This window comes from Rhipicephalus microplus, chromosome 2 (genome assembly GCF_043290135.1).
Source record: "Rhipicephalus microplus isolate Deutch F79 chromosome 2, USDA_Rmic, whole genome shotgun sequence".
In the NCBI taxonomy this organism is placed as follows: Eukaryota; Metazoa; Arthropoda; class Arachnida; order Ixodida; family Ixodidae; genus Rhipicephalus; species Rhipicephalus microplus.
Genome location: NC_134701.1, coordinates 188336069 through 188354932, shown reverse-complemented (window position 1 = coordinate 188354932; position 18864 = coordinate 188336069). Strand labels below are relative to the sequence as shown.

Genomic DNA, 18864 nt, shown 5'->3' with positions numbered 1-18864 from the left:
GTTTGCTATATCGGTCCCGGGCATGAGATAAGTTCCCCGACGTTTCGGCATGATCCTCAAAACAGACCTGCATTGCAGGTGCACATTAACACACATGTGAAGACACTAATCGTATAGGCTGGCATCATAATGTGTTGCACCATCTTTACCTACGCTGTCTTCGGAATTGGCTCTCTTTGCTCAATTCTCAACAAACCACTCAGTCTAAACGATTTTAGGCGTAATATTATTCCTTTGTGATGCAAGAGCATGTGTCCCTGGGGAGAGACCTTATTAATTCAGTGGTAGCCATGGGCTGATAATGATGCTGAAAATGCACATAGGTAGGACAGTGTGCTTGGAGAGGTGACAATGCGATAGAACAGGAAGGAGCTCGCCCTTTACACCGTCCACAAGATTCGACATCACCAAGTACGTCGTTTTTGGTCGTATTATCTTGTAGCGTCCGTTCACTACATACGGGTTTCGTAATCGCTGAAGCAAGCGGCTTCGCTTGGCGTCTATACTAAGGCAAGTAAAGAAGTTCAAGCCAATCGGAGACAATCCTGGTTAAATGCTGGCTATACGAACCAGAAGAGAAAAGTCCGGCTTTATGCTTATATCCTGAACTTAAGGAGCTGATAGGGTGTAGAGCATGCTTACATTAAATTGAAAGAAAAATTTACAAATGCATATTTCAATATACGCCTAAACAGCAATGACTATTTGCAGTGTGTTTTTTATTGTTTCCTGAATGTCTAGCATACATAGAAATGCCTTAAATATAACTTATTTAGAACATTCATAGGTAAGTAGCCTATAGACAGCTTTCTTTTTGAAATACCGCCATGGGCGCGTAGCTTCATTGCTGCAGCGGCCATGCCTGTTTGTCGCATGCTCTAAGAACAAAAAAAAAAGGAGAGAGGGGGGGGGGGGGGCGTCGTTTAACTCTACTTGCTGCACATGCGACTCTACACATGTGTAACTTTTTTCTAGTCAGTCACGTTGACTTTATTTAAGGGAGTCGTGAGATGTATATTTCTCTTTAGAGTGTCACGTTTAGAAATGAAAGGGACGATAACAAGAGAGAGAGGAAAGGCAGGGTTGTTAATCGGTTTAAATACACCAGGTAAAAATTTTACAACGTTATTAACTAATAAATTGTTTCTTTTTTCTTTTTATAGTTTTCTTCACCGCACAGAAACTCTTGGTGCTGCGAAGGCGTCCATGCATAGTGCAGTAAAGATCTCTTTGCTCTCGCTCTCTTTTGGCTCATATTATTTTGTTAATGCTCACGTTTTAATTGCATAAGTCCTAAATAATGCATTCGTTGGTTCAGTACGCGATGTAAACACGGCCAATGTAGTGGAGGATCTAGAGTACGTACGGGGCTTCACCTCACGTTTCCGGCACAGATTGAAAAAAAACAAAAAACATTCCCGCAGGGAGCGCCAAACAGCTACACTATGAATAGTAAAAAGAAAATTAATAAATATAAGAATAATCATAAGTTGAACTGCCTAGTTTTGTAAAAATGAAAAAACAACAATTACTATTGTTGAATGAAAGAAGGCTTCACAACAAGGCAGTCTAGTTTGGCGGTGAAGCCGACAACGCCTTTTGCGTATAGTTGCTTTTTGATTTCGTTCCGGGGGCATCACAGATTTAACATTTACACTGTCACATTCGCGCTAAGAAGTAGTTGCAGAACGTTGGATGCTGTTGTTTCGTTTGTAGTGAAGTTGACGTTTAACTTCACCGGCCAATGTAAGCGTCTTTGTTTACGCGCTTAACTTAGAGCGTCACTAATAGAAAAAACGACTGTTGTCAAATTAGTAAATTACTCGTTCACCATTCGAAAATGATCCTTCTAGCCATAATAACGTACTTAGAAAGCGAGAAAACACACGGAAAGAAAAGGCGCATAGCTCCACCACCTTGAAATTTCCCCCGCTAAACATGGTGACGTCACAGGTTTTGACGGCATCTACTATCTAGGTCCCACGTAGTTTCTATAGCGAAAATAAACTTCGTTGTTCTCTGAGGGGATGACAGACCTGACCTACCCCGTTCCAGGAAACTTTGTTGAGCCATTGTTGCCAGAACACGAGGTACACTTCGAAATTCGTGAAATCACATGCGGATATTTTGGCGCGAAATTTAAAAAAGAATCGTCGACCTTTATTTTCTCCTCTATTAATAAACATATGGAGCAGAGATTAGCGACGTATAAGTTTTAAGAGTACAATTTATCAATATGTACCGACTTGTTGTTTCTCTTTCATGTCCTTTAATCCATCTTTTGAGCGGACGATTCAGTATCTGACTACGGGATTATTCTTTCTGTATACACACATTCTGTATTAATTGAATGACTCAATAAAACCATTTCTGATTCTGATAGGCCTACACATATTGCTGTACTATGCTGTTGCCCATATATGAAAGAGTCAGCTGACGTCACTAGACGTATAGGTAACTGGATATCTCTAAGGATGGGCCTTATAGTGTTGTAGTGGGTGTGTAGATGTGACTGATGACTGTTTGACTTCATGCACGGTATACTTGAACACGCATCACTAGCTGCGTCTTTCGTTTGAATGACTATTCATTGCACATGTACTGCATCAATTCCCGCCATTCTTGAAATATTTACATTTTGTCAATTTCCACGGCTTACGGAAAATAAAAAGAAAAGAGGAATGAACAGTGATTTTCGAACTGCCATGAATATATCTTATAATATTTACCCAATATAAACATAACAGTCTTATACAGGTCACAAGCATGGTAGGCGGTTATTAAATAGCTGGAGACGTTAGCGGGACATGCTTCATAAGTGACCACCTGGTTTCATTTAAACAACGTGTGCTTGGCAAAAGTTCTTAACTATTTAGAGTACTTGATACTCTACAATGAGAGAGCATAAAGCCGTCGCGTGACTGAATACAGGGGCGATTCCTAGTAATCGAAGACCCACTTATATAGAGTTGTGTTTAGAAAAATTGGTTAACGACTTAGAGTACTAGGTACTCTACTATGGGAGAGCATAAAGCCGTCCCATGGGCAGTGATTACACTTTCCGACTCGATACGAAAGGAGTTGTGTGTTTAGAAAAAGTGGTTAAAGATTTATAGTACTCAGTACTCGACTATGGGAGAGCTGAAAGCTGTCCAGTGGACCTCATTACCTAGCGCGATAACCACGGAACACTCAGTTTCTATGCAAGACGGTATAAATATACGTTTGCATTTTCAAAGCCGAATTTTCATAGGCACTTGTTACACCCCATCTTGCGCAAGTTGCAGCGCCGTGCTAAGCAACTCAACTTTGTTTCGTGGTTCGGCAACGGTCACTATAGGCTATTTTCCTCAAGCTATAGTTTACGCAAGACACTTGTTTTTTTCATATATGTTTCATAACAGACGTATACGTTTTCTCGCCCGAAAAATAAACCTAAAGAGATAATCTGAAGCTGCTTGTATAGTATGTCCCAATTGAGATGCTGATTTCATTATTATGGATAATTTGTTGAAAGTTGATTTACCAATTACCAGTAAAATTATCAGAAAATCTACAGTAAAATCTACCAAAACTTGGCCGACGCCCCGACGTGTGGGAATGATCACGTTGACGCATTACATGCTGCCACCACATGAACCGCTCGAAATTGCAATGCGCCTGCCATGTTGTCCAATGTGCGCCCACTCGTCAAAGTCCAAACAACGCAGAAAGTGGTGTCCCACACCGGCCATCGACTTGGCTACCTCCTGGCAGCAGTGGTCACTTCGCCGTCGATCCTCAGGGCACGATCCCGGGCAGGTTGCGACGGGACCTGCTGGGCCCGCGCACGACGCCGCACACACCCTCACACACACACACGGGCTCCACGCCGAAACCCTCCGGAAAACACGCCGTTTATCCACGCTGCGGGAGGCAAGTGGCCAGCTGCGGAAGCGGGCGCGTTTTTGCCCCCGCAACCTTCGACGACTCCGGTCCGCCGCGGAACCCCCCGCCAGCGTCGACGCACACAGTCAACCGCCGTAGTCCCACGGGTGAGGACAAGGGAAGGAGGGTTCGCATAGACCCCCACTACGAGAGAGGGGCCCGAACCCCCCACCTTCCCGCAAGCCGCTTGGGCCCCCTTTGGAAACAGTCGCCGACCCCCCACCACAGCGAAGAGGCGGTTTCGCGAAGGCGGTTCCCGCGGCTGAACCGACGCGGCTTCGATTGGCCCGCGGAGCTAATGAGATGCGCCGTTTGCGGGGCGTGTCCGCGGACCCCCGTGGAGAGGGCGAGGGCTGACGTCACGCCCGCACGCAGCGCTCCATTGGTCCGAGGCGGCGATTATCTGAGCCGACAGCGTCGGCGGCCGAGCGCGACAGAGCGGGGCGACCGGAGAGTTCGGGTCGGCGAGTTCGGGCGTGAAAGCCGTTGGGCGCGGGGCCCGCCGTCTCTGGCCAAGCGTGCGACACCGCTCTTCCCACGGCCCCGGAAAATTCGCGGCCGCCGACCGGAAGAGGGGGTCCGAAGCGCGACGCCGGCTAGCCAGCCGACCATGGGCGCGCCTTGAAGGCTGCTGCGGCTCGCCTCCTGTCGACGTCGTCGTCTGCTACGCCCCCACTGTTGTACGCCAGGTGAGCAGACGACTTCTCTTTGTGCGCGTGACTCCGATGACCCTTTCCTTTTGTGTGTCTACGGGAAAGTGTTTACCTGTTTTGTACTTTCTTCGAACTCCCGACGTTCCTTCCGGTGTCGATCGCACTTTATTGACACGCTTACACCTGTTCGCGCGTCACTAATTTTGAAATTTGAGTTCGCGTTACACGCTTCGTGTACGATCTCCCTTTGCTAAAAAGCCCGTCTCTCCTGTTAACGCCTCCGTTCTTCAGGTCGTCTCGTCATTCAGATCCCACGACGAAATTAAGCTTATACATGAGAATAATACATCAACAAACACCACATCCTCCAGAAATACAGGCCACATTCCCAGTACTATATTCCCTTTTGTGATGACCTGGAATATATCCTCAAAGACGTGCACATTTGCTGTCGGTGTGATATACATATGACATGCTGGTATAGTATACGCTATGTGAAGTCCTCCTCGGAGGCTCGACTCGCCACCCTCATCACCACAGGCACGTTCGGCCTTAATGAAAGAGAGAGAGAGAGAGGTGTTGAAAGGGTGACTCGTCACGCATCTAAATAGAGACATTCGTGTTTGACGACCCATGCATGACGCCACCCTGTTGTAATTCCCTCATTCCAGTAAAAGGGTGTGCGAGCTATAGATATAAGCTTCGCTCTTCCCTCCTCCTCCTCCTATCTCTCTCTCGCCCGAAAGACCACAGTGGATGCTCATATGAGACCGCGTTCCATTTGCTAATGGCCGGGCGCGCGGCGGACAGAAATTGTTTCCTCACGGCGCGCACTCCATCAAAAGCGGGAACCGAGCTGTCACGCCGCGACTTCCAAACGTTGCAGCTCCAGTGTGTTTGAAATGCGTGGTGCATGCTTGTTAAAGACAACTTGCGTGAGGCCCCCCGACTGAGATCTGTATATTTTGCTTTTACTCTTGCGGACAGCTTCATCCGTCGGTGTGAACACTTGGTGAATTATAAAGAACGCAAAAAAAAAGTAAGAGGAGAGTTGGAAAGGGGTGGTGGAGATGCGATAAGCGATGACGCGTTCAAAAGCTCATTCGTTTAACGTCTCATGCATCGCTTTAAACTGTGTGCTCGTATACGTCATATTTGCATACCGCCAAGTGCACAAATACAAGACTGCAGCTGAATGAATTCCGCGCGTGGCTTGTGAATTGAGCACCGCGGCTGCAGCTTTATGTGTGCGTGCACTCGCTGCAGGCCTTGCATGCACTCAGACTTGTACACGTCTTGATGAGAGCACTTTTTACGCCTGTATTTACCGCAAGGTGTCGCTGCGGTTTAACAAATCGCCTATAAATCTTAGCACCCATTTTTTAGTGCATTAAACAAGAGCGTCTGTACGCGCACAGACGAAGTTTGAAGTTTTAAGTTTGAAGTTTATTCATCATCATAGTTTTAAACATACATCACTTATCCAGTGGTTGAATGGAAAGGGGTGGTGAAAAGGCAACTGAATGCCTGACAATGCACCGATCCCCGCCCAGACCACAATAATGCACAACACTCAGCATGTGTGTCTAGAGCATAAATACATAGATTCAATACAGTGAAATATACAAAGTGTAGACGTAGAGCGTGGAAAAGATAAGAAATAATTACATTAATGAGTGTATTTGTGTTTTAAGTGTATACGCTTGAGATATTCATGTCTTGACGATGAATGCGCGCCCGTGCGAGTTACCGTAATGATATAGTTGCGTCAGCGATAGACTTGCACTAAATTGCGTATACGATTTGTATCCACGGAATGAGCCCACCTTTTCTATGCAAAGCTTCGTTCTGCGTGAGTCACATCGAAACCGATAGCTTGCACGCCGAGCCAGTCAATGAGAGTTACTGACGCGACGATTCGTCCCGCTTCTGTTTGAAATTATTTATTTCCACAGTGGAGCCTTTATACTTGAGGCTTTCGTGTCCTGGTAAAGCAGGTGGGCATCATAAGCGGGTATGTGTGCCACACCAGATGGGTAAATCCCACGACACACAACTTCCACTAAAAAGGAGCAAGGCAACAGTTATATATATAGCTCAACAAATGGCAGCATTGTATGTCACACCTGTCACGTGGTTTTAAAAAGAGCTGGCTTTACTACCACCCCAAAGCGACAAAAAGTGCTTAATAACGCAGTGATACAAACCAATTTTAAAAACTCGTATATAGGGTATAGCATACCGGGAATGTGCCTGGTTAATCTCCCTGCCTTCTCTCCTGTTGAGAAACATATTATTGTGGTAGCACGATAAAAGGAAGGCCATAAGTTATGCTGTTTCGTCAGTGCCCGTTGAGCAGATGTTATTAGTTTTTGTTATCCCTTGTAATCTGCGGGTTATCCTTATCTCCTTTATTTTGTGTGTGTGTGTGTGTGTGTGGGGGGGGGGTGTCATATATTTATAACGCGCTCTTTGTTGTGGGTTGGTTTCGCTTTATATGACTACACACTTCAGTTGACGTCTAGATCGCCAGCGTATAAATTGTATCGCGGCCCCAAGTTATGTGTGTGTGTGTGCTTGTATTAAAACGGCTTCATGTGATGCACAAATCGAGGGAGTTCAAGAACGACTGCTCCTCATACGTTCCCATATCTTTCACGCCAGCATACAGCGTAGACAGATCAAGCATATACTGCAATAACAGTTTAACTACACTACCAGAGATAACAATTAACACGTTTTCAATTACTCAATTGCGCGCGTATTGTGTCATGAGAGGTATTTATAGAGAGCCTTTCCACGTGAGGCGCAATTCTTGCATGCGTGAGTGGTTCGAGAGGATCGACTGTATAAAATAGACAGTTACCATCGGTATATGCATCCGTCCAACAGTTTCGCATTGCATGTTGATGTACACGCATTCGCCTCAGCCATAGTACATCATTAAGTGTTGAATCGTAGCGCAATATTTTATAGTAATATATACACTGTTTGACTGTCACCTATAGATAAAGCAACCAAATCAATGGCTTGTAATGAGCGCAATAGAGAAACAACACGGGAGGAACGAGTGTATAGATTGACTGACTTCCTGTCCAAACAAATGAGTAAATGAATAAAATGTGTGTGTGTGCGTTCGTGTGCTTTTCAAACTGCAGTTTTTCTGCAAATGTTAGAAGTGCAGAAGTTGAGCTTATTCGATATCGTTACAAAATATACAGCGGCGTGCTCTATTTCTGTTGATTACTCAATATTCTGCAGTTAAGATTGATTTTACAAAACAACTCTCGATTTAATTTCCCTCTATATATCTTTTTTTTTGTAGAAGAAGTCGAAAATGCATGGGGCGATCCCCCAGAGCGCGTATGTGCCCGTGTTCACAGGCAACAAAGAAACATGAGCGTCGAATGAATGCATGCACTATATGCCAGGCTTGGAAGAAGGCATCCGAACACATTTCGATTATTTTCAAACCATTTTTGTATACAATGTCTATACATGTGCGCATGACATGTCATTGAGAAAATACACAGATTGACAAGCAGAGGTTAATTAATTGGATATACATATAGTGCGTGAGTATACAGTAAAAGCAGAAACCATGGTTTTTTCAGTTCTATCTTCTCAACCCAGCAACGCTTCATTGCTATGACGTAAAATGAAACAATATGAAAAAAGTCTAATCTATCGCTTTGTTTATTAGTGTGACATAGCAGATGTATAGAAATGCTCAGAACATTTTCTTCTGAAGCAAAAAACAAAAATAAGGGCTTTATTGCTGACGTTAGTGTCATCATATGGCGTTGGTATAGTGTCACACTGAAGAACTTGTCCGGACGCTTGGGTCGATGTATACTACGCTTGCAGGAGTACGACTTTGACATAACTTGCAAGTCAGGTAGAAAACATCAAGACGCCGACGCTTTATCTTGTTGCCCTCCTCCGACTACTCATACCAGCGTTGGTGGGAACTCAACCGCCACATCTACCAAAGTTCATACGCTCGCATCAATAAGGCAACCCTTTTCTGACGACGAGCCAACATTTATCCCCCTCTAGCGGTATAGAGTTTGTACGGCGGTGACAAGTGCAGAGCCATTGCAAAAACGAACGACACGGGACGGAAGAACTATGCCTTTACGAACGCAAAGTGGTGACGGGGAGACCAATACATCACCGTGACAGATGTCGCTGGACGTATAAGGTGTATTTTCCTTCTTCAAAAACGTAAATACACAGGCGCTTCTAACTCATTGTTGCTCGACGATGTCACGAAAGCTGCCGACACAATGCGTCGCATTTATTTATTTATTTATTTATTTATTTATTTATTTATTTATTTATTTATTTATTTATTTATTTATTTGTCTGCACTGTCATAGGCGTCGTTCAGCAATGACTGCATTACGTCTAACGCGTGGCATCACGTTTACGTTCAAACCACTGCCATCTATAATGTTTGCAATCAAGAGCGTATACAAAGAGCCTTTTATTGACTCTCATGGGTAAAGAGAGAAGAAAATTCCGGGAGGTTGACCAGGCGGTTCGCTACCCTACACTGGCGCAATAGAGAAAAAAGAAACAAGAAAAGAAAGAAAAAGGAAAGAAAGTCACACGCGCGCACATACACAGCGCGCTTATGGGCAGTTACAACAGAGAATATAAAGAAAACATATTTAGGTATAACGTGAACAACGTCGTGAGGTTGTGTGGGGAGGTATATGGCCTATGGAGGAACCATGCCCCAGTGTTGAGGTATATAGGGGAGATAAGAAAGTATCTCCCCCCTCCTACACTATACCGCAACGCGGCCGCAATTCACGCCACCGACTGGGGTCACACTATATGACGAAATATATGAATTTGCGGCGCGTGCCCCTATACGGCATTACGATCCCTATGTTTTTTTGTTTTTTTTTACGAGCATCGCTGAAAAGCGAAGATTAATAGCGGCGTGAAGGGGAGCGGCTTGTACGGGAAACTCAACACCATGCACGCGCGCATGCGTGCACAACGTAGGCAAAAAATATATATACTAAGATGCGTGAAGGGAGGAGGTGGAGGAGAGGGAGACGGGTATCTGTTGCTGCCACGTATCCGCAGCCGTTATACCTCCGCGATTCGACGCTGTGTGATACCCCCCTCGAACGGGATCCGCTCCCGCATAACTACGAAAACTATCGGTTGCCATCGGCGCATGCGGGTGAACCCGAATAATGCGCAAGATATATATAACTCACTCACACGTGCATGACGGTGTGTATATATACACGGGGACCTGAGATGAGAAAGGTTTGCCGAGGGGTTGAACGCGGCGAGGGGCGATTGCGTCCCCTGCCTCTTTTCAATGGATCGGGGTAGACGTATACTTCACACCCGTAGAAAGAAGGGGGAAATGGAGGAGAGATCGGTGACACAATTCTGATGCTTCGCGCTCTTGCACCGGGTTTTTGGATATGCATCGATTTCGATATATGTTTGTGTCGTTAAGGCCTGTATCGCTGTTCTGTATCATCGTAATCGTGGGTTGGGATCCCGCCGACGGAAGGGCTCATTTTAATCGTCCACTCGATTTCACTTCAGTCTGCGCCATAATTATTATACGGCAGTTAAGGCAACACTAAAACGAAAACAAAAAGGTTTTTTTTTTCTTGTACATAATTTCTCTGTCATGATTCCAAAAACGCCGCGTTTGCTACGAGAGACGCTCGGTGAGCAAGAAAATGTTTAAAATAAAAATTCGGGTGTTGACGCCACACCTAGCTGTTTCGCTCAGCTAAATACTCCGTTAGCCCAAACGGCCCTGACACATGGTGGAGGTTCCCAATCCAGTGTGTTCAGCGCTTCACTATATATAGTCCCCACGGATTACCCATGACCCTCTACAAGGCCGCGATTTCCCCGTCGCATGTCTGAATGCTGAAGTGGCCAGAAAAGTTTCCGGCCTCAGTGAGTACACTGTAAATCTTTGTGCGTGAAACGCTGTCATTCTCTCTCTTTTTTAAAATTCCCATCCTTTTATTCCCAATGCAAGGTAGCAAACCGGACGCTCATGGTTAACCTCCCTACATTTCCTCTTTTTGTTTCTTCCTCTTCCTCATATCATACAACTTTTGCAATGTCTTTAGTTTCGAGTCATTTCTACCAAGAAGTCCCGCCACGGTGGTCTAGTGGCTAAGGTACTCGGCTGCTGACCCGCAGGTCGCGGGATCAAATCCCGGCTGTGGCGGCTGCATTTCCTATGGAGGCGGAAATGTTGTAGGCCCGTGTACTCAGATTTGGGTGCACGTTAAAGAACCCCAGGTGGTCTAAATTTCCGGAGCCCTCCACTAAGGCGTCTCTCATAGTCATATAGTGGTTTTGGGACGTTAAACCCCAGAAATCAAATCAATCATTTCTACCAAGAAGCATCGACGCTTCGCTGAAGGAGCAAACACTGATCTCCACGCGAACATCACCGCACACTTTGCCCTTGAAGTTTTCACGATCACTGGAATGGTGGCGGTCACTGATTATTTTCTTTTTCTTATCTGCATTTCACTTTTGCCACCGCTCTTTGCGACAACTTGTCAGGTGCATGTATAGGACTGTGGGCTTGTTTTTTTTCTTCTTCTTCTCTCTCTCTCTTATCTCGCCGACACACGGCTGCGTGAAGAGAACGCCGGCGACGGGACGGAGGCGACAGTTGGTCAGTCGCGAAATCGCTCCTCTTATCAGCAACCGCATCGGTCCGCTCCGCTGCACGAGGAGGGAGGTAGATAGCGCGCGCTTCGTCTCGGCCGCGCGTCCAACAGTTGCGTGCAGTGCTAAGAGCTTTCGCTTCTCCGAATCGTGATTCGCGCACTGGGGAGTTGCGCCGCGCGCCCTACGACACTTGAAACCCCTTGGACCGAATCATTACACCGTATACCTGTTTGTGCTCATTGTAGATTTCAGGTTGCGTCTTCTCAGAAGAAGACGAGCTCGGAAAGTGAAAGGCTGGTCATTTGCTAATGTTTGGCAAACCGGCACCATATGTAGAAAACATTGCAGCTGCTATGCGCCACGTGGTAGACGTTCGGCTTCCTGTGTTTGACTTAACTGACGTAGGTGCATTCAAGTTTGCTTCCTGGAGTTTGACTTCTTCTAAAAGGGTATTCTAATGTAAGGTCATGTACTTTAATACTCTTCAGCATTTTCTGAGAGTGCAATCTTGAATATAAATTCTAGTTTGCTGGCGCATTTTTACCCTGCACATATATACAGGTACAGTCCACAAAGCCGACGCGCGGCTACGTGTGCGGCAAGTTTGTTCCGTCGTCCGGCACGGCACCAACCAAGCATATGTGTGAACATAGTTTGTCAAGCCACGTTACCTCTTAGTTTAGATGCACATAGCGTGGCACACTTTCAGAGATCCGCAGTAAACTAAGGTGAGCTCCACCGTGGCGCGTATGTCCTTCTCAAAGATGCACGTAGTCTCCGCTGTGGTGCGCGCAACCTGAGTTACCTCTCCCTCCGGCACCGCGAGCGGCAAGCTTGTGAAGGGGGCCGGCATGCCGCGCTTCCCTCCGGTTCACGTGAACGGAGAAAGGCGGGGGGTCCGCGGTACACAGAGGAGGCAGCTGTCAGCGGATGACGTGCGCTAATTGCGTCGTGCTCTGCGTGCGCTCGTGTGGGTGTGTCTGTGGGATCGCTTATCGCGCGCACACCCGCGGCTATATAGACGGGCGGAGAAGACGTCACGTGACCCCCTCCCCTACTCTCCTCGTCGTCTGTATTTGTTCTATAGATGTCGTATATCGGAACGCTCACGAATTGGTGAGTGTACCAACGTGCTTTGATGCAAACTCGTTTGCGCTCGCGACACACTTCAGAGTAATCAAATTACAGTGATAGAATTGTGTTAATTAACTTAACTTGAGTAACGTGCAATGCATTGATGATGATGACAACTACGGCAATAATAATAATAATAATAATAATAATAATAATAATAATAATAATAATAATAATAATAATAATAATAATAATAATAAATGAAGTTTTATGCCTCGAAACCGCGATGTGATTACGAGGGACGCCATAGTGAAGGGCTCCGCAAGATTTCGAGCATCTGCCGCTCTTTAAGGTGCACCTATATAAATACCTAAGTACACGCGCCTCTATAGCGCGTTGCCTCCACGGCTGTATTCGCATACATATACATCGTAAGCCATCGCCTTCAGCTCACTCGAAACGTTCCTCTTTCTGCTCTCTCTGCAAAGACCTGAAATAACTGCTGTTCAGAGTTAAAGTGTTTAGCGTGCGGGCTTTTAATTATCCGTGGATTTGCACGAGCTATAAACTGCGCAATACACGTGCACCTGCTGTATAACATACATAGCATACATAGCCAAGCATACATAGCCAAGCATACATAGCCAAGCTGGCAGGTGAAGAATGTGTGGTATAACGGTATATACACAACTTTTTTTACCTAAGCGTCCTCTCTTATTTCTGTTGCTTACAGAGGGCGGCAGTCCACATCGCGGCCTAGGTCGCATTCTTTGCGAAGCACAACGCACCACCGCTCTGTGGCTTCCGTGAATATACTTTTTTTCGTTCGATTCTGTTTTTTTTTTCCTTTCTTTTTCTCGTTCTCGCTGAGTTCCTTTGACAGAGCCCATATCGGCGTCGGAATGTGTCGCCGATCATCTCTTGACATATGGGCGATAACCAGGGCAGCCAGCGTCCTTGCTCCGTGTCACTGTTCTTTCGTTTTTGAAAGCCGGGTGGTCACCGCTTTTAGCGCGTTCAAAAACTGCATGCCGACATTTCTTTTGTGATCGCGTCGGTGGAGCAGCGTGATGTCCCGGCGGCGGTGGCAGCGGTATTCTTGTGAGGATCTCAGGAGGGTGGTCCTCTCCTCTCGCGCCTTCTCCTCTCCCGCCTTCTCCTCCCGCGCACATACACACACACCATATACTATTCTCAGACAGTTGTCACATGATGGCGCCCGTCTGTGCGGCGCGCGCTTTCAGGCGAAAGCAGGCACGCGTGGCGGTCAAAACGCACTGACCGGTCGCTGCAGTATGCGGTCTCTTGTGTCCGGGGCCGACTAGACATTTTTTAGAGCACAGAAGCAACTGACAGTTCGGATAAGTGCTTCAGATATAATAATGCAGTACACAAATCCGGTGGGCCGCACACGGATCCGTCATTAAGATGAAAGAGTAAAGGGCAACTGAATTTCTTTTGGCAATTTCTTTACTTGTTTCTGCTTTAAGATATCTGAAATGGCATCCTGAGAAACGAGGCATTACACAAGGGGTACAAAAAAGAAATGTTCAGTCAGGTTCTTGTTTTAATAAGACGAAAGTTGCCAGATTTTCTTTTTAAAGCTATATATGGTTAACTTCTCTTTTTTTTGTAATTTTGTGCTCGCGGACTTGTTGACCTCCAATTATTTTGCTGAAAAAACAATCTGCTAATAAGTAATTCACGAAAACAGGTTTTGAATATTTTTTATTCATTCGAGCTGATTCACCACCACCATCATCATCATCATCGCCATCATCATCAGCCTGTTTTATGTGTACTACGGTACGGAGTGTCCCTCTATACTCAATGATCTCCGATTCATACTGTCCTCCTATAGAGGGTGATTCTATTTGATGCTTGCGAGTTTTTTTAATTTAGTGAGAATACTAAACTCCCGGATGTCCCCGACTTAATGACTCGAACGCTTTTCGTTGGGATCCCTAAACGAAAGCTCGGTCTGCACACATAAACACGAACACACCCACAAACACCCAGTTCTGATGCACTCATTGCCAAGCATTGAGATGTTTTTTCTTGTTTTTTTTCCTTTTTGTTTCCTAGTAGGTTAGATATTCAATTCTGTTTGTCGTTGTGCAATTGTGGCATGCGGTACAATTTATCATCCTTATGTCATCCTTAACCGAGGTTACCGCTGCAGTTGCTCGACTTTGCGTTCCTCGTCTGCATAATAAGACTTAAACATTTGTACTTGAATGAATTACAAACTGAACAGACTCACACACACGCACGCACTCTGCGGAGGCAAACCGGCGCCACCAGCGCACATGCCGAACCAGTTATATACGCCTGTCTCTGCGAGCGAGTCGGTTCAGCGAAGATGTCAGCGAGCTCTGCCCATCGGTCATCGAGAGCTCTCGAGAAGCAGAGCGCGAAAGGGAGGCACCCCTTCAGTTGGTAAAGAACGCGGGCGTCGACGGCTTACTTTAGCCGTTGCCTAGATTATACATTCCGTTCAATTCATCACACGTGTATTTGTCGGCAGCACATGAAATGCGTAGTGCAAAGTTATTGCACACTCTCTTAACAACAGATATTGCTTGACTATTCTATAACCCGCACTTTTGTTAAATGTAACAAAAAAACATATTGCAGTTAAACTGGCTTCTTTGCAATGTCGTGAAGCAACACCGTACAGCCAACTTTCGCACCAAAGTTCGCATCGAAAACGCAGTCTTTTTTATGATTTTGACATCAAATTACTTAAAAGATCAAAGTAACCTTCATTTTTTTTGCCATTTCGATATATTAGAGTCTGGATTAATATACTAACGCTAGCTCTTTTGTCTTGGTTTCACTCAGCTAGCTTCCTATGCCTATCAGGGGCGAAGCTCCTTCGGATGTAGCCTTGTCTTTCGTTGTGATCACGGTATAGAACCGTTGCTATAAAGATATGTGAGACATACAAAAAATAGGTTTTACAATAGACTTCAACGTAGATATAGGCTAAATATAAGGCAAGAGATCGCGGTCCTTACGAAAAAAAAAAAACCTATCCAGAAGAGTGTTGAAGAGTTGAGCTCTAATAAAATGTGCCTAAATATCGAGGGTTTTCAAGGAAACCTTTAACACAATAGCACACGATGAGTCCTCTATGTTCCAACTATTTCCCAAATCAAGACGGTATCTTGCCAGCGATAATATGGCGGGTTCTGGGATTCCCTTTCGAGGCAAATCCTCCGCTCATAGGGGCGAGGGGGGGGGGTTACGGAAAGATGGAAAGCATCTCAGGAGATGCTTTCTTTCATTAGAGTCAGGGAGGTCCATTTCAAGGAGGTCCCCCCCCCCCCCCTCTAAGTCAAGGACTTGATCTCGGGGAGGGGGGGGGGACGCCTCCTTTGAAATGGTTATTTTTTTGCTTTGTATGTCATGGCGAAAAAAATCACTGGGAGGGTAGGGGGGGGGAGGGGGGACTCACGAGTCCGGTGTACCATCATCTGGTTATACGCCTCGGCCTCCACTCTATCGATTTTCTAAATCATCCTTGAATGCCAACGACAACTGCAAGGCGAAACAAGTCAACATTTCTAGAAACACACTTTATGTCACTCAGTTTACATTCTATTGGGCAGCGCTCAGGTAAAACGATACCTTCGTAGACCACTCGTCACGATTAACTTCGTCGAGGCGCGTGGATTTTTTTTCTCCCCTCTTCGGTTGCGTTTATATATGCGCGAGGAGCCGGGCTTTTCCGAAAGCCATAGGCCTGGAATTGTGTTCTCGGTATACATAATACCTGGGCTGACATGTGGGTGCACAAGGTACGCGTGTTTGCTCGGAGAGCGAGGCCTGCCGTTGTCTTGTCGGTCACTCCCGCACACCGACGAACAGCGAGGCATGACGCGTGCCACCGCGCCCTCCCTATAATCCACGGCCTGTCCAGCACGCTCACCGGACGGAGATGTCAGGTCGACCGCGCGCCGGCTTACGTGGCACACGCTTACACACGCGCCAAGCACGCGACGGCTAAAGTACACGCGAGATTGATATATGCGCATGAATATTCGAGCTTCATCTGCTGCAGAGAAGGAATGTTAGTTCATCTGCCTACATGCATGTCCTACGTGCCCACATGCCTATACGTGCTTGTCCACTATTGTGTAACTGCTATGTAGTTATTATGGCAACTAGTATGTAAGAGAAGTAGATGGCGCCACAAATCGCCATCAAATTCTCCTAATAAACGTTTAACCACAAAAACGAAGCATGAAAGTTTATATAGCAACAACGAATGTGTGCCAATGTCGCCAGCTCACAGATGTCATGCATATCTTGCCAGGAGAGAGTGGATGGTCGAATGGGTGAACATTTAAAATTCCATTTTAAATTCCCAGTGGATCGTGAGCAGGGATGCATTTTACAGCGTAATATTGATATTTCTTTCTTCGTTGATTAACGGTTGTGTTGAGAGCAATGCTCCGGCAAGACGCCACGGAGGAGCCAAGAATACACGTGCAAGATGCAAACTGCATTCACCTCACGTGTTTGCATCGTAACGTTTAGTTCCTTATTTCCTAAACCTTTTGACAGGAGACAACTGAGTTGTATCGCTGTATATTTGCTTGCTGAACATAATGTCATCATCCCCATCTCATTAACCTTCAGCAGTCGTGATTGTTATACCTATACACTAACAAGAGACAGGGAGAGAAAAAGAGATTGACCAAGAAGTAATTAGTACCGAAGAGAAGGTGGTAGAAATATATAAAATCGTCAAAGCACCACGTAACGCGGGAAATACTTACAAATACTTGCGTAACGTAAAAAAAAATTATCCCACCAAATACATACAGTGCCTTCCTCATTTCTGCGGAGTAGTTGAGTAGTGGCTGCGGATCGCATACAAGCGTACACAGCAGCAGCAGCATATATCTATACCTGTTGCCACTGCTCTGTTTGTGTCAGTGCCACTGCACTGACACATGTAAACATGATTAAGCGACGTCTTCTTGCACAGTGGGCCATTCATTCATTCATTCATTCATTCATTCATTCATTCATTCATTCATTCATTCATTCATTCACTATCGAAATTCAGGAACGTATTCAGGTGAGATAGTCCACGAAATAGGCAGATTTTTCATTCTACACGAGTGCTATATTTACACAGGATAGTGGCGTATTGCAAACTAATGAAAACAAATTTGTAGTTGACACATGGCACGTTCAACGGGCAGAAGTCAGCAGAAATACAAATAAACAATTTATACAGTTTCGAGAGAGAACATTTGTTAAACTGACCCGGTAAACGGCGCTTGCTTTGCGCCACAGTTATTTACACACATCGACATGCGTACTGGCTCCCGGCTGCAACTGTTGCTTTTGTGATACGCGGAGCATCTCGACGTCCAGGCTATAGCGTTTTTTTTGAAGCTCCGCGAGACGTTGATCGTTCTGCAAGCTGCATAAATATGTCGCTATGCCACGAAATGAGAGAGCGGGGCACTGAAAATATACGCTGTAGACATGAAATACTTTGGCGTACTAAAATTGATACTTACATAATTAATTTACTTCGAGTATTTCGTGCTGGCTTCCTGCACGTAATTCTGTTATCAAAGACGTCACTTCCTGAACTACACGTCACGTTGTAAACGACAAAGGATTGCAGTGAGACGATGTCATGTGTACGCGTGCTACTTCATTTCCTAGATTCACACGCAATCAAAAAAAAAAGAATGAAACGGAAAGGTAGAATCAAATAAAGTTCGTTCCAGATTGATTCCTTGGTTCACGCTTAATTCCACAATTGTGCCGTATACGATCAAGCCACTGGGATGCTTTGCAGAGTATAATGAATTCCTGCGCAGCAATAAAATTCTGGTCAAAATATGTGGGTCTACAGTTTTTTCGCGGTACTCTGGTGCCGTCAAAGCGTGGTAGTGGTCAGTGAAATAAAGCCGAGTATATGTATAAATTATCTTAGCCAAAACGTCGTAGCGGTCAGTCAAATAAAGCCGAGTATATGTATAAAATCATCTTAGCCAAAACGTGGTAGCGGTCAGTGAAATAAAGCCGAGTATATGTATAAATTATCTTAGCCAAAACGTCGTAGCGGTCAGTCAAATAAAGCCGAGTATATGTATAAATCATCTTAGCCAAAATGCGGTAGCAGTCAGTGAAATAAAGCCGAGTATATGTATAAATTATCTCAGCCAAAACGTGGTAGCAGTCAGTCAAATAAAGCCGAGTGTATGTATAAAATCATCTTAGCCAAAACGTGGTAGCGGTCAGTCAAATAAAGCCGAGTATATGTATAAATCATCTTAGCTGGAAAACCGCGGTCGTGCTCTCGTTCCTGCGCAATGCTGCGGAGACACGGCTCGACTTGTGCCGATTTCAGAAGCAGTGACGGCTGCGCCTCGAAAACGTGCTTCATCGTGTGTATATATTCCATACCCTGTACACCACACAGCGCGCCGCGTGCTCGCAAAGCTCTGCCTAATCCGTCAAAACGGCAGCGGGCAGCGTAGCTCGACCTGCG

At 45.5% G+C, this 18864-nt stretch overlaps 1 protein-coding gene across 2 annotated transcripts in view; it reads left to right on the top strand.

The window, feature by feature from the left end:
• The first annotated feature begins 4381 nt into the window (after positions 1 to 4381).
• The window catches only part of LOC119170547 (paired box protein Pax-6), a 66788-nt gene continuing 52305 nt past the window's right edge, over positions 4382 to 18864 (top strand). For both annotated transcript variants that reach the window (XM_037421737.2, XM_075887152.1), the window contains exon 1: positions 4382 to 4616. The gene's annotated coding sequence lies outside the window, so the exon portion shown is untranslated. The remainder of the gene's footprint in view (positions 4617 to 18864) is intronic.